This window comes from Macaca thibetana, chromosome 14 (assembly GCF_024542745.1).
Source record: "Macaca thibetana thibetana isolate TM-01 chromosome 14, ASM2454274v1, whole genome shotgun sequence".
Taxonomy (NCBI): Eukaryota; Metazoa; Chordata; class Mammalia; order Primates; family Cercopithecidae; genus Macaca; species Macaca thibetana.
This window is the reverse complement of record NC_065591.1, coordinates 117,807,372-117,828,376: the sequence shown is the minus strand read 5'-3', so window position 1 is coordinate 117,828,376 and position 21,005 is coordinate 117,807,372. Positions and strand designations below refer to the sequence as shown.

The following is a 21,005-nucleotide window of genomic DNA, read 5'->3' as shown; positions in this document are numbered from 1 at the left end:
CCTTTCCTCCCAGGCACAAGGCAGCCCGCCCCTCTCCATTCAAGCTCTGCCCTGCCCAGCCCAGCAAAGAGAGGGGTCCTCAGCCACAGCTCCCGCCACTACCACAATCATACTCACCCCTCCTGGTCTCTATGTGACACAGGACCTGCCGCCGCCAGGGCGACAGGCAGAGGCACTGCCACTCCCACTCTACCCTGCCCTGACTCAGATCACCCATGGCCCAGCCTCAGGGGATGCTGCTGGGGTGCAATGGCATGTGGAAGGGTAGGAGGGATAGGAGGAGGAGGCCCCTGGGGAGGTGGCTCTCCATCTCTGTCTTTCTGGGTGTAGCACCTCCTGGAGTTGGCACCAGGCCCTGACCAGTTTCACCCCATTCAGCCTTCACAGAAAGGCTGGCACATGGATCCCTCAGCCTGACCAGACACCAGCCTCCTGTCATGAGCGGTGCTCCATCTCCACCACAGTGCCCCCGACAGGCAGGCCCCCCACACCTGAGCAAAGTCCACTTCCAGAACAGTGGTCCCTATGCAGACGACACACTCTATCCAAACCCAGTACCCCAAAATCCCCAAGCAGGGACAGCAAAGGCAACGTTCAGCCCTGCAGTTCCCACACAGGTGCCACAAATTCCAGCCCTGCCCCACAGCACAGCCTCTGAATTCGGGCTCACAGCTCTGCTTTTAAGTGTTTTGGAGCAGTGGTTTCTGAGCTCACTCTGCCTCCTCCCGGAAGGAACCCTCACTCGGCAGGTCTTGCACTCCCGCCTCCCCTCACCAGAACATCTGCTGGGCACTGAGACGGACACCATGGTCAGCCTGGCACTTGATGAACAAGGATGTTTCTGGATCTGTGCAGCTGAGGGTCCAAGGGTCCACACCTGAAGTTTCACTGGGAGCCAGGAGGGTTAAAGGGGCTCAACAAGGGAGAGGCAGATTTGCCAGGGGAGGGCCCTGCACATGGGAGGGAGAGTGGAGCAGGCCCCCAGATGAGGACTCAGTGAAGACGGGGGAGGGGGGAGTAAGGAAAGCAAGCCCCCTCCTCCGCCCATGTCAGTAACCTACACAGGCTTCTCCAGCACAAACACACTGGTCCCTACTCAGACACCCAGGAACCAGATCACACAGACACTCACACCCAGCTCTCAGTCCTCCTCCTCTCTGCCCCCTCCTCATCACCCCATGCCCACATACAGCTTCCAGGGCTTGCGGGGCTCCCCCAGTCAGGGCGATCTCTTCCTCCATTCCTCAGGGCGGTGGGGAAGGGGAAGACAGGCTCAGCTGCAGCAGCTGATGCTTTACCTCCCCCAGGCCCACTGGGTTCCTCCCACCCCAGCTCTGGCTCCTGGAGACTTTGTTTGTCAGCTTGCAGTTCCCTGGAGCTATCACCTGGCAGCCCGGAGCCTCTAAGGGGCAGGGAGTGGCTGTGCCAGCCCTCAGGGACCTCATCCCCCAAAGCCAGGGAAAGGGGAGCCCTGGGCTCCTCACCTTCTGTCCAGCAAACTCAGCTCCCAGGAAGAGTCTGGCTCCTGACCGGAGACCCAGCCACAACTATGAGCTCCACAGGTGTGTCCCCAGCAGGCCTGGAGAGTGTCCTCGGGGAAGCCTGTGGCCATTTGGCCGAGGGTACTGCAGAACCTGCTGCCCCATGGAGGGCACTCCCTGGCCCGGCACCCACACAACACACACTCACTGTCCTCTGGGCCCGTCTCAGCCTCTCCGCACCTGTGCTTAGTCCCAGTGACAGGGACTGTCCTCCCAGCCCAACCAGCACCCAAATCCAGGAACCTGCAAGGCCTTCCTCCAGCGGCCCCGCCAGCCTGCTCACACTTTCTGGGCTCAAGCCCTGAGGCTTCAGCAATTTCATGGTCATCTGCACCCATACCTGGGGGAGTGATGGGAGGGACAGACTCAGGCCTGTCAGGGCCTGGTCACTGCCTGGGGACGGAGGATTCCAGAGCCTACAACTTGTTCAGCAGGTCTGGGCTATGGCCCACACCCACTTCTGCACACAGCAGCCAGCCCAGGGTCCCATGGAATACCCCAGGGCAGAGACACTAAATCAACTGAAGGAGGTGCCAGGGGTCATGCCAAGTGCCTAAACCTGGGCTTCTCCATCTTCTGTGAGGCCCCAAACCCAGCCCTGGGTAATCTAAGGTCCTGGCCAGCGCCTCCTCCTCCTCCCAGCCCTGAGGAACCATCCTTGTTCTCAAGGTGGAAGAGCTCGGCCCTCAGTCCCCTGCAGCCTGGGATAAGACCCACCCTAAGGGCTGGTGCACAACCAGAGGCTCTTCCCAAGGAAGCCTGGTGCCAGAAAACCCAGACACTGAAGCACAGACCAGACACAGAGCCTGGGAACACCCAGAAGAGCACGCCCCCCAGGGTCACATCCCCCAGGGTCCCGGCCCCAATCGAAGCCGGGAGAGCTCAGAGCGCCCCCCGGCCCGAATCCTCCTGGCCACCCCTGCATGGCTGTTTCCTTCAGCTCAGGAGAAGCTGAAGGGATCGTGGCCCAGGATCCTCCTACCCCCACCCCCGAGAACACACCCAGGACTGGCAGCTCACCTGGCCCTGCAGGGCTGCCAGTCCAGCTGTGCCCCAAAGAGAACATTCGCTTCTTGCTCTGTTTGGACAGCTGCAGGGTTAGTGATGCTCAGGAGAGAACGTCTCATCACGGAGTGGGGAGTGCAGTGATCAGGGCCACAGGCCCTCTGATGGGGGTGGGCCAAGGCCAGAGCTGCATCCCTGGATGAGTGGCCTGGGAGGGGGCCCCGGACCAGCCTGGCAGGGCACACGGACAAGCTGCAGTGATTCTGCCCTCTTGAGCACGCAAGAGGAGTGGTCAGAGGGGTTCTGGAACCAGGGCTGGCACCTGGCTGGAGGCAACGGAAGCCGGGAACTGATTCCCCTTTTAATGGCATTTATTCAGTTACAGGCTGGGGCCAAGGACCAGCCTCCCAAGTCCAGCCCAACACCTGACCTCACCTCACCCCAGACAGTCCCACAGCCCCCTCCTCAGCCCTTCCAGGACTGGTGAGAAAGGTCCAAAGAAAAGACGACAAAGCATCCACAAGCAGAGGTCGGTGGCTGGCCTCCACCCTCCCCTCCCCAGGAAGCAGGAGGTAGAACTGGGAGGTCAAGACCAGCACTTTCCCCTCCTGCTCCCACTCTCTCCTCCTCTCTGGCCCTCATCTCCTGCCCTCTCCTCCTGGTCCCTGTGTCCTTTCCAGCCATCCCATCCTGGTGTCTCCTGGTTCCCATCTCCACCTCCTCCTCCTCTCCTCCTCTGCCCACAGCCCCCGGTTATGTAAGGGGCTTGGGAACACACAGAGGGAGCTTTGTTGTCAAACCAAATCCATATGGAACCGGAATCGGCCAACGCAGCTGTTCCCCATTCCCTTTGCCTTGGCAGGGTTGGGACTCCGGGCAGGGAGCCCCTAAACCCCTCCATTTTGGGAGATGGGGGACAAACACTTGCCCCAGGACTGCCAGGCAGCTGAATGGGTGGTCAGGGATCATCTCCACTGTGTGGAACCACAGCAGGGGACCAGCTGGTCCCTAAGGCAGAACAAAGCCACAGTACAAAGCCAGGGTCACAAAGCCAATAGAGGCAAGCTCTGGGCTGGGGCAGGGCGGCACCGTGCCGGGCGTGGGAGGGCGGGGAGTGTATCCAGACCCTAGCATAGCACACTGTTGTGTGCTTACCTCAATGGGGTCTGAGAGTAGAAATCTCTCTGTGTTGGCCAACTTCCCTCATTCGAGCAGGTTCCCCTGGGAGAAAGAGCTCAAGAGAGAGGAGGGTGGAGGGTTCAGGTCCCAGGCTAGGGAAGCTCAGCCCATCTTTGGAGACCCTCAGGCCCCAGAAAGATGAGATCCCACCGTCTCTTGCAGGAAGATGTCCGAAGAGTTGCATGAGGGCCCGGGAGCTCAGCTAACGATAAACGCATTGCGTACTTTGGGCAGGCACCGTCTCTTCGCCAAACTCAACTCCTGGAGGAGCCATTTTCATTCGAAAATGCTGGAGCTGCCAACAGGAGGAGCTGACTCCTGCTCCCACGGGCTCCCAATGAAGGCTCTCCTGGACATCCCCAGACCCAGGCAACCCAACCCGGCCACCCCCAGAGTCCCGGTTCCACTATGAGGACAACCTGAATGCTGAGGCTGGAGAAAGAAGGCGGATCCGAGAAGCAAGGGCAAGGAGAGAACTCAGAGGAGGCAGAAAGGAAGGAAGAGAGATCACTGAAGACGGTAAGAAATCTAGGGGTGGAAAGGGAAGGCAGGCAGAAAGGGACTTAACAGCAAGAGCACAGCTCAAACAGGGACAGGAAGGAGATGGGGGCAGGAGGTCTAGAGAAACGGCCCCCACTGCCTGTGAGGACAACCTCCCACGCTCCATCAACACCCCCTCCTCGGCCAGCCCCCCATTCAGTCCAGCCCAGCTGGGGAGGGATTTCTAGACCGCTTATCTTAGCCCACCCAGTCCTAGGGGCCTGGAGAACAGACCAGCTGAACGGGCCAGGCATGAGGTAGGGGCTGGAGAGGCAGAGAGAGAAGGCTTACTCCTGAGGCTCAGCCCAATCACCTGCTCCCTGCCTGTGGTGAGAGAGGTGCTCTGTGACCTTGAACAACTAAGTTACTTTTCTGAGTGTCTGCTCCCTCGACTGCCAAATGACAGCCAACCTCTGAGGCCTCTCCCAGCCTGAAAAATGTTTGTTTTGTTTGCCCATCACCAGGCTGTGAGATGTGGCAGATACTCTTATCCCAATTAACACAGATGCTAATTGAGTACCAGAGTGCAAGACCTGCCTGGGGTCACATAACTGGTAAGTGGACAGGGACAAAGGATGCCAGGACAGCTCCTAGTGAGCCACCTTCCCCTCTTCCCCTGGACCAGAAAGTAGATAGACCCTCTTCAGTCTCTGGACCCCACCCTGGAATCCCAGAAAAGCACACCAGCCAGCATTTATAGTGTTGGATTCCAGGCACTGGATGTTATCTGAGATGTTATCTTATTAAGAAGTGTTGGCCAGGCCGAGCACGGTAGCTCACGCCTATAATCCCAGCACTTTGGGAGGCCAAGACAGGTGGATCATTTGAGGTCAGGAGTTCGAGACCAGCTTGGCCAACATGGTGAGACCCCATCTCTATTAGAACACAAAAATTAGCCAGGCGTGGTGGTGGGCACCTGTAATCCCAGCTACTTGGGAGGCTGAGGCAGAAGAATTGCTTGAACCCAGGAGGCAGAGGTTGCAGTAAGCTGAGATCGTGCCACTGCACTCCAGCCTGGGCAACAGGGTGAGACTCTGTCTTTATATTAAAAAAAAAAAGTGTTGGCCACACACAGTGGCTCACTCCTGTAATCCTGGCACTCTGGGAGGCTCAAGGTGGGCAGATCACCTGAGGTCAGGAGTTTGAGACCAGCCTGGCCAACATGGTGAAACCCCACCTCTACTTAAAGTACAAAAATTAGCCAGGTGTGGTAGCACACATCTGTGATTCCAGCTACTCGGGAGGATGAGGCGGGAGAATCGCTTGAACCCGGGAGGCAGAGGTTGCAGTGAGCCGAGATCACACCACTGCATTCCAGCCTGGGCGACAGAGCCAGACTCTGTCTCAAAAAAAAAAAAAAAAAGTGTTAATTTCTAGGAGAAGGAAACGGAGGCTACAACGGCAGGCTGTGGCTGTACCCAAGGCTATGCATGCAGGGAAGGGCTGAGAGCCTCCAACCTGCTTCTAGGAATACAAATCTCACAGCTCCATACCACCACCTCGGGTACTACCCCCAGAACCACCTACCTTTGGTTCAGCCTGAGCCCCACTGAGGTCCATGCTGGGGTCACCCCAGCACAGGGTTCCCTCCCTGTCACAGGCATGGGACCTACAGGGAGTGGAGAATGCAGCGGGAGGAAGTGCCGGTGCTGGGTGGCCAGGGAGGCTTCCCAGCACTGGGACTTCAGTTGATACTGAAGGACATTTGCAGTCTAGCAAGGTCATTACCAGCAATGCCCAAGCCATGTGAGGGGGCTGTGGAAGCAAAGGCGAGGAGGTGAGATCATACATGGCATGCTACCAGAAAATGAGAACCACGGGGGTCACAATTAGAGCTCAAAGGGGGTTTAAAAAAAAAAAATTAAAGCCAAGAAACCCTCTGTCGCATTTTCAAACAAAATTTAAGTGGAAAAGCAGTATGTACAAGGAATAAAAGTGGAGCTGTTCAGGAGGAGGCAAATGTGGGTGAACCCCTCGCTCTTCCAAAGCCGTCACTCCTGAGAGCCGCCCAAGTGAGGGTTCTACCATAGGGGTACCTTTCCTGGGCCTCAAATAAGGAGAGGACTGACATAGGGATTGGAGCTGAGGTCAGGACCTGTCTGCAGGGATCTGAAGGTTACCAGGGAGGGGTGATGGGCAGAGAAATGTGGTGGGTGGAACGGGGCATGCACTCCCCAGGGGACAAGCTCCTGCCCATCCTCACCTGGACTCCTGCCTGCCTCTCTGGTGTCTGAACAGAGACCCCCGAGGTGGCAGCACACAGCTGGGGCCAGACCTTTCTCTGGCAAACAGCTCACCTGGCAAAAGGGAAACTTTTTCCCTTTGCCCTGGGAGAAGGAGGAAGCACAGTAAAGATGCAGCAAAGACAAATTAGCTTACCTGAGCTGCATTTCCATCACTCATCACACAAGAATCTATTGAGCGCTTATTGTTTGCTAGACATCATTCCAGGCATTAAGAATATATACCAGTGAACAAGCCAGACACGCTCGGCTGGGCGCGGTGGCTCACGCCTGTAATCCCAGCACTTTGGGAGGCCGAGGCAGGTGGATCACGAGGTCAGGAGTCCGAGACCAGCCTGACCAACATGATGAAACCCCATCTCTACTAAAAATACAAAAATTAGCCAGGCATGGTGGCGCAGGCCTGTAATCTCAGCTACTCAGGAGGCTGAGGCAGGAGAATCACTCGAAACCAGAAGGTGGAGGTTGCAGTTAGCCGAGATCGCGCCACTGCACTCCAGCCTGGGCAACAAGAGCAAAACTCCATCTTGAACAAACAAACAAACAAACAAACACCAGCCTGGGCAACATGGCAAAACCCCGTCTCTACAAAAAACAGAAAAATTAGCCTAGTGTGGTGGCGCATACCTATAGTCATGAAGCAAGTCAGCCGCCTCCTCGCCTGCCCAGAACTCCGCGGATCCCTCAGCCTCTGCCCTCTTCAGTCCCTTGCACGACTTCCCTCCAAATGATCAGAACCCAGTGGGAATCCAGGGTATACCCCGGCTGGCCCCTAATTCTCTCCTGCCAGGAATCCCTCCCCCAACCTGAGCAACCTCTAAGAGACAGGGAGGGCTGCTGGTGCGGAGCTTGTCTGTGGGCGAAACAGCTCACCATGTTGGAAGGAGAATTGGGTCTTTGGGAGCCTCTCTGGCCTTGAGCCAGCCCAGGACAGGCATCAAGGAGGGCCAGGCAGCCAAGGTGCTTCTGCCTGGCAGGAAATCAGGATGCCAGATGCCGGGAGCAGCCACCTTGGCTGGGTTCCCTGTGCTTAGACCCCATAAGGCCCCTCCCCTTCCCACGTGTGGCCGTGGTTGCCTTGCAGTCATGTGGGCGGCAGCCACATTTCCAAAGGAATAGGAGCTGCAGGCAGGCCAGATGGAAGCAATTGCCAAGGGAAAGCAGCAGAGGTGGAGGCTGGGGGGCTGGGAGGGCCCGCTGGGAAGGAGGGAAGGAGGAAGGAAGGAGGGAGGAGAATCCTGTCCTGCCTCACCCTGCCCAACCGAGAAAGCGAACGAGCCTGTGCTCAGGGTGCCGGCCCAGCCAGGATGTAGGGTTCGGGAGAGCACTCAGAGCCCAGGGTTTGTGTTCCACCTTTGACGCTAATACACTGTGGCCTTGAGCAAACCCCTTCACACCTTTGAGCTGGGATCTGTTTCTTCATCAGGCAAAATGAGCAAACTCCAGGGGGCAGTTGAGAACTGGGCTGAAAAGTGAAGGTTTTGGAAGCAGGCCTGGATTTGAGTCCTAGCTCAGCTGCTTACGAGCTATGTGACCTTGGCCAAGTAACTTAATCCTTCAATCCTCCATTTCTTCATTTATAAATGGGCTTAATTACAGGGTTGTGTGAGGCTCACATGAAGTGATGTAAAGCGTCTAGCACATCTTTTTTTTTTTAAGTTTATTGAGCCAGGTTTTTAATAAGTGCCTGATTGCTAAACGGTAATATTTTTGTTATTTGCTGAGGCCATTTTCATTATGGGGACAGATGTTCACCCATGCTGCAGTTGGCAGAGGACGCAGAGCACAAGTAGGGTCGCTGCAGACCAGCATGCCCTAGCACTCTCCAAACTGGTCCCAGCACTCTTTGGGGCTGCCTCCCCTAAACAGGAAAACAAGATCCTGAGGACCCCAACCCCCATGCACAGGCTTGAATGAGCTGCAGGTGGGACAAAGGGACTCTCCTGCTCAGGTGTTTCTGGGCTTCTGCAGCCAGGCCTTCCTCACAATCAAGGCCCAGGTGGGAAACTGAAGGCCCAGCCAGACCCACACCTCACTTCAGCCCAAGCAGCAGCAACCTCCTCTTTGCTGGGCCAGCAGCGGAACCCAGGGCTTCCGTCTAGGGCAATCCTATCATCTTTCTGCAGGGCAGTGTGAGATGCAGGGGAACAGAGATGGGGTTGTGGCCTGGCTGTAGGTCCCAGGCAAAGGGCTCAGCCTACGCTAAAAACCCACAGCTCTGGAGGCTCACACCCTCTAACCCCGAAAAGCAACAACCCAAGCAACTCTTTGGGGGAAATTCAGCCCCTGCAGGGCTCAGGGGCTCCGGTCAGAGGCGGACAAACACTTGGCTAGGGCCTGGGCATCGCATGCTGCTGCTACCACGTGAAGCTACACTGACCACTTCCTCAGTCTGCAGAATAAAGGACATCATTCACACACCTCCATCCCTGAAATGTGGCAGGGGTTAGGGGTGATTCTGAGGCCAGGGACAGCCAGTAGCCCATCCAGGGCCACTCAGGACACTCATACAGTAGCACTGAACACCTCTGGGAAGGGGGCAACAAAGAAGAGGAGGTTAATGACAACAGTCACCCAAATCCGCCTGCACTCACCATTTCCTCCCGGCAACCAAAAGCTTAAGGTCAAGGTCGTGGGTCTTGAGAAGGAAGGAGGATCCCAGGGTGAGGGGAACACAGAGCGGGAGCTAAACCACCTGCAGCGGCCTGCTGCTGGGAAACGTCCAGCCGGCCCAGTGCGACTGAGCTGAGGGAGCAGGAAGCAGTGACTGTGTGCTTGGGGTGTCCCACCCTGCACTGCCAGACTGCCCCACCTCCAGCATCCAAGATCCATCTCCGAGGAGCCAGGAGCTGGGCTAGGCTCTGGTGGCTGATTAGATAGCAATCTGTAGGCTTGGACTTCAGACCCCACTTGCGGCCCAAGCTCCCTCTCCATCCTCTGCGGGTCCCTCAGCCAGCTCCTTTCCCTATCAGCCCAGGGTCTGGAACTTGGCAGGCATAGAAACATTGGTATTAGAGGGGTCCCTTCCCTCCAACAGGTGGTGCAAAGCTTTGAGCCATTCTGAGAAGAATTCCCAATTCCATTGGGACAACCCCTGGAGCAGCCTCTGAGGAGGGACCCAGAGAACGTGCCCAAGTCAGACCTGGGGTAGCCCCCAAGGCAAGGGCAGATGGCGGCCAGTGGGGAGTAAGGACAGAATGACACCTCAAGATGGAGCACAGAAAGGGGGTCTGGCCTCTGCTCCTGCCGGGGATTAAAAGTCCAGAACGGAGCAGATTCTTAGTTCTATCCAGAAAACTGATTCTAGGAGTCTAACGAGGTTGGGAGGCTGGCGGGGGCACCGCACTCTGTTCCTGAGAAGCAGAGGGCCAGTCACTGCTTCAGTAGGGAAGACAGTCCGGAGGCACCTCAGCCTGGGCCCTCAACTCACAGGGAAAGCGGCCCTGTTGTCTCTGAACAACAACCTATCCCCCAACCAAAGACACCCACTCTGCCCAAAGTCCAAGCTGGCAATTTCGAATTCACTTTTCTAACTTCTCCTTCCATGTGTGCACCCTCACAACCTCGGCTGCCATCTTGGAGTCTGGGGGATCTGGCCCCAACTCCTGGCAAGCTCCCCACGTCTCCACGGAGCCCAGGCCCTAAGATCACCCACCCAGCACAATGGGCGGGGCACAGGAGCAGTCTGGGAGCGGGCCAGGAGCAGGGCAGGGAACGGTCCCAGGAACCCGGGACACCTGAGCTTGGTCAAGGGGCATTCCCAGACCAGCTCTCAGCAAGCAAAACAGCCTCCCGAGTTCATTTCTAGGCCCCAAACAGCCGGCGCGTCCCCGGAACCCGCTCTAGAATTATCGGGCAGCTTTGGAGAGTAACAGCATGGGAGAAATACTACCAATAGTGAACATTGACACAGCTCTTCCTCCGTGAAGGTGCCTTTCAAAGCACTTAGCACATATCAACTCATTTAAAATCTCCCTGGCAGATGCCAGGGCCAGGACCTAGAGGAGGGGGACGGGTCCGTCACAGCTCAGGAGAGAGTGACACACGTGTGTGTCTCTTGTGAGAACTCAGCCTGTACCAGGCCTGTTCCCAAAGTTCACAAAGAACGAGTCCGCCTGAGCCTGGCTTCCACGCGGTACCTCCCTCCGGCGGTGGAAAGTACAGGCTTCCCCAAGAAGCCTGTGGGGGTGCCAGCCTGTGGGTGGCCATGAGGTCAGACAGGGCACAGCTGGGCACCCGAACACTGCCTACACTCCCAGCCTTCTGGCAGCAGTTCCCTTAAGCCAGGCCCTCGGGACCCAGGCTGGGGAGCAGAGGAAGCAGCCACAGTAGGTCAGGCCTCACGCTGCCCAGACAGAGCCTCCCCCCAGGACTGGGAATGGAGGGGCAGTGCTGGCAGACATGTTGGCAGTTCTGAGCTGGCCGGGAGGTCCCTGCCAGCCAGGCCCCTGAGGAAACACCCACAGCAGACAGCGGAGCCCACTCCCCCATCGCATCCCTCCCACTGCTCACCACCCATGCAGCTCTGAGGCACAGTGGCCTAGGCCTGACGACCCCCATAACTTGGCCCTAGGACTCTGGGCACTGTCGGCCTCCCACTGACAACTCCACCTTTGGGTCCTGATCAGCGACCTTGCGACTCCTGCACACAGGCGGACCCCGCAAAGACTGTCACCTCCAGCACAGTCAGCTCCCAAGTGCTGGACCTGATCGGGGTAGTTGTGGGAGAAACCATTTTTCGAGGATGCTGGAGGTGGGGGCCGCCGCTGAAGTCCGGGCGCAGGGCTGGAGGAGTGGGGGCGGAAACTTTCCGCAGGACTGTCCCGCTTGCTCACTCCATGGGAGCGGAGATGATCCGGCTTCCCGCGAAAATCTGGTCCAGGGAAAGGGACCCCGGAAAGCAGCTCCGCAGGGCTGTGGCCGCCCCACCCCGACCCGCGCTGCGCCCACGTGCCGGGCCCGACCCCCTCCTGGAGGCGCGGCGCCGGCTGAGGTCAGGCGGCCGAGGACCCCGCGGCTCCCCGCCCCGCCCCGCGGGCCCCGGCGCACGGCCGCCGCGTACTCACCCTCGCGGGTGGAGCGGGGCGGGGCAGCACAGTTCCGCGCGCAGCTCCGATCCGCTAGGCGCACCGACCGGCGGCGCAGCGCTGGCGCGACGGCTCCGCTCGGCCCGGTCCCTGTCCCGGGCGCGGGGCCGGCCTGGGAGCGGGCGAGTCCGCCTGCAGGGGAGGCGGGGGCCGGGGCCCGGGCTGAGGGCGGGGAAGGGGTTGGACACGCTTGCGCACACGGCGGCCCGACTCCCAGGAGCTACCGGGCGGGGGAGAAAGGGCGGGGTGGAGGAGGGGGGAAGGGGGGAAGGGCGGGGGCGATGCTGCGCGGTCGCCGGCCTGGGATGGTGTGCGCGCCTCCGAGGCCCGGACGGAGGCGAGCAGGGGCGCCGGGGGTGCCGGAGGGGCGGAGAGGCGGAAGAGGAGGCCTGATGGGGTGAGCACAGGGCCAGGGCAGGCGCTGCCTCTGAGTGGCGCCAGGGTGGGTATGGCCAGCGCAGCCAATGCGCACCCTCCCGGGAACAATGAGAAATCAAGAAAGGGTTCAGTGCTCTGTCGCACGGGCAACTGTGTCCTTCCCTCACTGGGGAAACTGAGGCAGAGGGGAGGTAGGTCCTTCTTCCGGGAGCCTATGCTTCCCATGCCCCATGCACGCAAGGCAGCCAATCAGTCCCCTGGGCCCAGACGTGGGCCCTTCCTCTGCTTCGGTTGGGGCCTGCCACCTCCCAACTGCTCCCTCTGCACCCCTCACTTGCATACTCTTTATCTTGGCCTCAGAAAGTTTCTCAGTTTCCTTTCCGTTATTGAAGGCGCCAGGCATCCTGTCTCCAGGAAGAAACCCCTGGGCCCCTGACCCTGGTTCCTTAGACCGAGGCATTCCCCCAATAAACCTGGGAACTGCCCAGGCTGCAGAACAGTTCAGAAGTCACCCTGCAGGACAATCCACAGCCCCCTAGGCCAGTCCCTTTCGTAGGTCAGCACGGTGTTTCCAGAGCCCCAAGTGTGAACAGCCTTGTGCCGGCAGCGCCAGGGGCTCCAAGGAAAGTGTCAGACCCATTCCCTGTCCCTAGGAAGCTTACCATCCAGCGGCACAGAGAAGGCTCACCATGGACTCCATTCAAGAACGAGGCAGGATAGGATGTGACTAAGTGCAAAGTGTGAGTAACTGACAGTAAGTGCAAGGGGGTTCAGAGAAGTGGCAGCTCCAAGCCTGCTTCAGCTGAAGCTGGAGGACTTATCTGTCAAGAACCCCCAACTCAGGAAGCTCTGCTCCAAATGAGCTGAATAAGGAGAGTCTGCCTCCAAGTTGTTCCTCTGCAGCTGACTGTGCTCCATCCTAAATCATTCCTTGCACGGGCAGAAGCTGTTTGGCATTTCACCAGTGTCTCATTTTGTTTGAATATGGTTCCTTTGGCTTAATCAGTCAAACATAGATTCAACAACTGTTTATTTATTGATTGATTATTTTGAGACGGAGTCTCTGTCGCCAGGCTGGAGTGCAGTGGCGCCATCTTGGCTCACTGCAACCTCCGCCTCCCAGGTTCCAGTGATTCTCCTGCCTCAGCCTCCCAAGTAGCTGGGACTACAGGCGCCCACCACCACGCCCAGCTAATTTTTGTATTTTTAGTAAAGACGAGATTTCACCATGTTGACCAGGATGGTCTCGATCTCTTGACCTTGTGATCTGCTCGCCTTGGCCTCCCAAAGTGTTGAGATTACAGGCATGAGCCATTCAACAACTATTTATTGCATGCCATCTCCAGGCCTGGAATTAAGCTGGGTATAAAGAACACAATGACTAAGTCCCTGCCTTGGGCAAGTCGAGGAAGAGGGAAGAGCCTCCTTGTTCTACAGATGGGAAAACTGGCCCAAAGGGAGTAAGCAGCTGCCCTCAATAACTAGGTGAATCTGGCAGAACTGATCCAAGCATCAGCCCAGCCTCTAAACTTGGCCATTTGATGAACTAGATCTAAGCACAGTTTGCAGTTCTTTTCGTGAATCACGTAAATGTCACTCTACCAGAAAATGGAACTTAAGAACCAGCATTTGTTCCTGGAGACCTGAGTTCCAACTCTATCTCTGCCACTAAATAGCTTTAGTTTTCTTACTAGGGGGGAAAATGGAAATAACTGCTTATTGAAAGGCCTATTTGTTGGCATTAAATCAGGCAATGGATGCGAATTTGCTTTGAAAGCATAACTTGCTATATGTAAGTGTGTGCTGTTACTATGCAGGTGGCATGCCTTTTCTAACCTATAAGCTGTATTCAGGCCTCTCCCCCTCCTTCCCCCAGCTTATCCCAAGCCTGGTTACTAGGTGCCCAGAAGCTAACTGTAATTCTGCTCCCCTCAGGTTAGGCCACAATGTGCTTACTCATGATGATCTTTTCCCTCCAGTTTCTTAACAGCACGGCCAGAAGCTTAGCTCACTGCCTAGAAGCCATATCATCTTTGGGGCAGGAGGGAAGCAATTCTGGTGCCTTTCTCTCTTCTTCTCTTCTCTTCTTTCTTTCTCTCTCTCTTTTCTTTCTTTTTCTTTCTCTTTCTTTCTCTTTTCTTCCTTCTTTCCCTTCTTCCTTCCTTTCTCTCTCTTTTTTCTTTTCTTTTCTTTCCATCTTTCCTTTCCGTCTCCTCTCCTCTCCTCTCTCCTCTCCATCTGCTTTTTTGACCCCAGGCACCCCTTTGGTGCAACTACAGCACATTATGAGCAGCTCAGCAAGAGGCAGTAGGATGGGGTAAGCAGGGCTTTGGCCCATGGGGACCATTTCTTTTGGATGTTAACTGTGCCAAAGTGGGGCCAAGGTAACCTGAGGAACATGCCCCTTCCAAGCCACCAGTGCTGCCTCCATTCCCATTTCCTTTGCCTCCCAAACTCTCCTGTGTTTCTCCTTGGTGGAAGTGGCAGGACACCTCTGTGCTGGGGCAACCAGAGGGGCCTCAGGAGCAGAGGGAGGAGCAGGTGCATCTAGACCTGGGAAGCCCTGGCCCTGCGGCCCTTCTCTGGCAGGAGTGGGTGTGAGCAGCAGCATGGAACAGCTCCTGTCTCATGTGCCACGTTAGTATCCTGCCCACCAAGAGGAGGGAACAGCAAGATGTGTTTGAGGAAGAAATACACCCCATCCAGCATCTCAGATGCTTTTAAAAATAGCAACTCCAGGATGGTATTTCAGCTCCTATTTTTATCAGATTTATATGGCTGGACCATGGAGCTGAGCTGTTCCCAGGGTTCTCAATAGCAAGGGACATCACTGTTGTTGTGTTAGCTGAAATGCATTCCAGGAACCTGTAGGCTGAAAGAGATCCTGAGAAGTCATTGCACGCAGCTCCTGCCTCTGTTTAGGGCCACAGTCAATTAACCACCAAAAGTTTATGGCTTTTTTCCTTAAAACCTCTTGGTTGGCCAGGAATGGTGGCTTATGCCTTTGGGAGGCCGAGGTGGGCAGATCACCTGAGGTCAGGATTTCGAGACCAGCCTGCCAACATGGTGAAACCCCATCTCTACTAAAAACACAAAAATTAACCGGGCGTGGCGGTTGGTGCCTGTAATCCCAACTACTCAGGAGGCTGAGGCAAGAGAATCACTTGAACCCGGGAGGCGGAAGTTGCAGTGAGCTGAGACTGAGCCACTGCGCTCCAGCCTAGGCAACAGAGTGAGACTCTGTCTCAAAAAATAAATAAATAGGGCCGGGCGCGGTGGCTCAAGCCTGTAATCCCAGCACTTTGGGAGGCCGAGACGGGTGGATCACGAGGTCAGGAGATCGAGACCATCCTGGCTAACATGGTGAAACCCCGTCTCTACTAAAAATACAAAAAACTAGCCGGGCGTGGTGGCGGGCGCCTGTAGTCCCAGCTACTCGGAGGCTGAGGCGGGAGAATGGCGTGAACCCGGGAGGCGGAGCTTGCAGTGTGCCGAGATCGAGCCACTGCACTCCAGCCTGGGCGACACAGCGAGACTCCGTCTCAAAAAAAAATAAATAAATAAATAATAAATAAATAAATAAATAAAACTTCTTGGTTCCATGCGTAGTCTAGCATTTCATAGTGCTTCTAATCAGGAAGTTATTTTTAATATTGTCTTTGTTTGGTCTGTTATACGAAGTATAGACTGGGTGGCTTATAAGCTACAGAAATCTCTCACAGTTCTGTAGGCTAGAAAGTCTGAGATCAAGATGCCAGCAGCCTGCTTCCTGGTTCACAGAAGGTCATCTTCTCACTGTAACCTCACAGTGAGGGGAAAGGCCTAGGGGTGACTCTAGGATCTCTTCTATGAGACACTAATCCCATTAATGGGACCCCTACCTTCATGGCCTAGTCACCTCCCAAAGGCCCCACGATTGCCTTGGGGGTTAGGATTTCCACATATGAATTTTAGGGGAACACAGACATTCATGCCCAAATATCTCTAGTTCCATCCTTTTGGTCACTCTCAGACCAGAACATTTACTGAGTGATTACTATGTCCCACAAAATTCTTATTTAACCCTCACAAAAACTCTCTGGGGGAAGCACTGTGATCACTCCTATTTCATGAGCAGTTATGTAACTTGCCCCAGATGAGACTTGGTTATGGCACAGATTCTGTTGGAGCCATCAGACCACTCTGCTTCCCAAACAGGGGAGGAACAGAACATTAAAGATTTTCTTGGCCTTGGCTTTCATTTCTTCATCGTGGTTCTGAAGGGAAAATTGGCTAGAGTCCTAAATGTATGTGGGGGCCCACACTCGAAGCTCAGTTCTCAGTGCCAGCCACACTGAGCCCTGGTCTCCCTAACTTCTGGGCCTTTGCTCTGCTTGTCATTGGGCTGATGACCAAGATCCAGCCTAGAGCACAAGAAAACAAACACTGCGTGATCTCACGTGTAGAACCTAACAAAGTGGAACTCACAGAAGCAGAGAGTAGAATGGTGGTTATCTGTTGGAATGGGGAGATGGTGAAAGAATGCAAACTTTCAGTTGGGTGGGAGGAAGAAGTTTCAGAGATCTATTGTGCCACATGGTGACAATAGTTAATAACAATGTACTGGGTGGGGCGCGGTGGCTCATGCCTGTGATCCCAGCACTTTGGGAGGCTGAGGCAGGCAGATCACTTGAGGTCAGGAGTTCTAGACCAGCTTGGCCAACATAGTGAAATCCCGTCTCTAGTAAAACTACAAAATTAGCCGGGCGTGGTGGTGCATGCCTGTAATCCCAGCTACTCGGGAGGCTGAGGCAGGAGAATCACTTGAACCCGGGAGGCAGAGGTTGCAGTGAGTCGAGACTGCGCCATTGCACTCCAGCCTGGGTGACACAGCAAGACTCTGTCTCAAAAAAATAAATAAATAAATAAATAAAATACATATATATATACTGTATACTTGAAAATTGCTCGCAGAGATTTTAAATGTTCTCAGCATTACAAAATGGTAAGTATGTGAGATAGTGCATATGTTAATTAGCCTGATTTAGTGATTCCACAATGTATACATATAACAAAACATCATGTTGTACACCATAAATGTATACTATTTTTATTTGCCAATTAAATAATTTTTTTTTTTAAAGTTGTAGTCTGCAGGTTTAGCTTTTCGGGACTGAAGCCTCATAGCCCCTCCACTTCAACACACTCATCAGCATTGTAATTACTTTGTAATTAATGCCTTTGTTCCTCACTAAATTGTAAGCTCCACATGAGTTCTGCCTCCAAGTGCTTGCAAAAAAAACCAAAGGGGGTGGGGGTAGATGCTCCAAACCTGTTTATTAAATCATATTGAAACACTTGAAACAGATTTCGTTCCTGCTTATTTTCTAACAGTGGTTAAAACTTGGTAACTTCAAGTTGACATGGATTTCCAAATTCAATGTAATGTCATAATAGTATAATAGAACAGACTTAGGGTTGCCAACATTTATTTTGTTAAGCAAGGCTATTTTAAAAACAACTATCAATAATTATCACTATCTACTTATTTTAAAAAGTACGTTTTAACCTTATCTATACACATGTTTGGAATAAAAACAGTCCTTCCTGAGAAGGAAGAGTTGGCAGACCTACATCAATAAAATAAATATATTCAAATGTTTTGGGTCTGGGAGCATTACAAGAGAAACATTTTCAAGTATTACTTCGTATGTAGTTGTTTCTTATTTCTCAGTTCGGGGATCTGTATTCAACAGGGACATGGAATGGGGAGCCTGAGATGGTATTTTTCTGTTTCATGTTGATAAATAGAGACCACTCAGCAATTTTGCTCTATTAGGAAACTTTGAGGCAAACGGAGAGAAGCCAAGGAACAATAGCAGTCATGCCTCCAACTGCTTCTTTCCTTCTTCAACCAAGCCAGAAAGAATGTAGGCCAAGTGTTGGGGCTAAAAGCCAGTCGTGGAGCCGTCCAGGATTTATCTAGGAAGGGTGACATCTGCCACTGCTCCAGCAGAGCGGGGGCATGGCATGCTTCTGTGGGCACACAGTTCAACACGTGAGGCACACTGCAGCACACAGGACCAAGGTGTCATGCTGCCAGACAGGCGCTGGCATTTGCCATTTTGTCAAGGCAGGGCTGCAGATTGTGGCTTGATCAGGACAGAAGGATGATGGGCTCTTAAGTGATAGTAGGAGGAAAGCATGAGGTAGAGGGGCAGGTCCTTACTGTCCATCCCCTGCCTGAGATCCAGGATGCCTCATTCAGAGCCTAGCTCTGGTCCTCCATTTACCACATGTTTATTGAGCACTTATAGGTGAGTCACCACCCTAGGTTCAGAAGTGAACAAAAGGCCAGAAGTCTTGCTTCCTGGAGCTGACGTTCACTCCATAATGCTGGACAAGACATCCTGAGCCCATTTCTTTGTAAAAAGGAGTGAGAATGTGGGTCATGAAATGACCTGCTATATGAACGTAGTGTTATAATATTGCTTTGTCTCAAAGGTTGGTTTGCTGAGCCAGGTAGTGTCTTAGGGGCCAGGGATACAGAGATAACTAAAACAGCTCCTGCCCTCAACACCCTCTCAGTCTAGTGGGGAAAGCGGAAAACTCACCAACAGGAACAAAAGGAGGCACTATATGCAAAGCTATCATCTTGAGTTTCCCAGGAGTCTGATATGAAGGTCACCCTACAAAGACAGACTATGCTTTTAGGAGTTTCAACAGGGCTTGGCAGAGCAGCCATCCCTGGTGCACTCTAGACCTTGAGGGTGATAAGCCCAAAGAGGGTTGGATTGAGGGAGGGAGCTGCATGGGGACCTGGCGATTACAGCAGCAGAGCAGGGTCCCTGGCGATTACAGCAGCAGAGCACTGACTGGCTCTGAAGGGGAACCCTTGCCAGGCTTCTAGCAGAGGCTTATCTTTCCATGTACAAGAAAAGTTAAGTGGTGAGGCCTGGAGAGGGGCCCCCTTCTGTACCGTGGTGAAGATGAACGGGGCTGGGAGAGGAGTCAGGGGATGCCATCCCAGAGAGGCCCCTCCCCACAGAGTGGGCAGAAGGAAGACAGAACTGGCCAGCCCCTTGGGGGAGTGGAGAAGCCTTCCAGCGTGTGGGTCCCTGTCTCCATGCCCTGCCTCTCCAGACCCGAGTGCCTGGTGTCTGCTGTGACTTTCAGCCTTGTCTGTCCCATTGGGTGAACTCTGTCCCATCTCTCTTGCCCCTCAAACCTTTATTCATCCAGTGTCAAATTCCTATCCACCTTCCTCCAGGGGCCAGGCGCTACAAGAGGAGGGGAAGGAACGGCAAGGTCAGCAGGAGGCCACCGAGACAGACCCTCCAGCGGCACCATTGGGGGCTGGGCAGGAGGGCATGGGCTCAGGCCGCAGGGAAGGGCTGCTCCACAGGGAGGCCTCCCTCTGCTCCGTGGCGGTGCTGGAGATGGAGCCCGTGTTTGCTTGTCGGGACCACATCTGCTTTCAGAGGGGAAGCGGGTCACTTCTTTCCCCTGGACCTGGAATGGGCACAACTGAGACCTAGGGAGCATTCCTGCAAGCGGGACACTGCTCTGGGAGAAGACCTCCATCCAGCTTCCTGCCCCCAAGACCCCAGCAGCTGCTAGTGTCACTACCCACAGAAGTATTTGCTTAGCCCAAGAGTCAGTCAGATGTGTGGTGGCCATGAAATGGATCCTGCTGGTTCTGCCAGACCTCCCTGCATCGGTCACCACCTCAAAGTTCCTTGGCTGCAACTCCATGTTGCCTGAATCTAGGGACTGTTGAAGTACTACAGGGGGCTGGGCACCGTGACTCATGCCTGGAATCCCAGCACTTTGGGAGGCCGAGACAGGTGGATCACCTGAGTCCAGGATTTGGAGACCAGCCTGGCCAACATGGTGAAAACCCATCTCTACTAAAAATACAAAAATTAGCTGGGTGTGGTGGTGCACCCCTGTAGTCCCAGCTACTCGGGAGGCTGAGGCAGGAGAATCACTTGAACCTGGGAGGCGGAGGTTGCAGTGAGCCTAGATGCGCCACTGCACTCCAGCCTGGGTGACAAAGCGAGATTGTCTCAAAAAAATAAAACAAAACAAACACAGCTGCAGGGAAGAATGGCTGAGTAGAGGCCAGTGGCTTCGTTGTGCCTCATCCGAACTCCCTGAAGGCTGAAGCAGGTCCTTGAGGCTTTCTGACCACACCCTCCACTTCCCGGCTGTTTCTTTTTTATTTATTTATTTATTTATTTTTTTGAGACGGAGTCTTGCTCTGTCACCCAGGCTGAAGTGCAGTGGCTCACTGCAACCTCCACCTCTCAGGTTCAAGTGATTCTCCTGCTTCAGCCTCCCAAGTAGCTGGGATTACAGAAGCCCACCACCACACCTGGCCAATTTTTCTATTTTTAGTAGAGATGGGGTTTCACCATGTTGGTGATTCTGCTGTTTCTAAGGAGTCTCTCCCAGGGCCACGGGGGTCCACAGCAGGCCCTGAGACCCTGAAGCAGGTTGGCTGCACCTGCGCTACCACCTGCACGTGCAGGGGCTAGTCTCTGAATGAGGCTGCCTGGTACTCAGGCAGGGGATGGAGAGTAAGGACCACCCACTGTGCCTCAAGCCTCCCCCCTGCTGTCACTTAAGAGCCTACCATCCTGCCATCCCTGAGAGCTTCCCAAGCAAGGCAAAAAATCCACAGCCCTACTCTGACAAAGTGGCAAATGCCAGCCCCTCTGGCAGCATGATGCCTTGGTCCTGTGTGATGGAGAGAAAGCCTTGTGTGTTTACTTGTGTGACCGCCTATACAAGCCATGTCCTTGCTCTGCTTGAGCAGTGGCAGGAGTCACCCTTCCCAGGTAAGTCCTGATGGCTCCCTAACTGGTCTTCAGCCTCTGATGCTTTGAGGTCCCTTCCTGGTCTCAAGATCCTCTGAACGTCTGCCTCTGATAGGCCTTGAACCTGAGCCGCCTCCGGGCTTTTGTATTCAACTGCAACCATATCATTTGCCCTTTGCTGATTCACTGTTTGGCACTCGATCTTCTGGCTGCTTCATGTGAGTCTGTTTT

At 54.7% G+C, this 21,005-nt stretch overlaps 1 protein-coding gene across 3 annotated transcripts in view; it reads right to left on the bottom strand.

Moving 5' to 3' along the window:
- Positions 1–11,700, bottom strand: part of ST3GAL4 (ST3 beta-galactoside alpha-2,3-sialyltransferase 4) — a 59,563-nt gene extending 47,863 nt beyond the window's left edge. For 2 of the 3 annotated variants that reach the window (XM_050755724.1, XM_050755726.1), the window contains exon 1: positions 11,575–11,700. The gene's annotated coding sequence lies outside the window, so the exon portion shown is untranslated. Of the gene's footprint in view, positions 1–11,119; positions 11,538–11,574 lie in introns of those variants that run through there. The other variant, XM_050755725.1, reaches the window with a different exon arrangement.
- Positions 11,701–21,005: the final 9,305 nt, after the last annotated feature.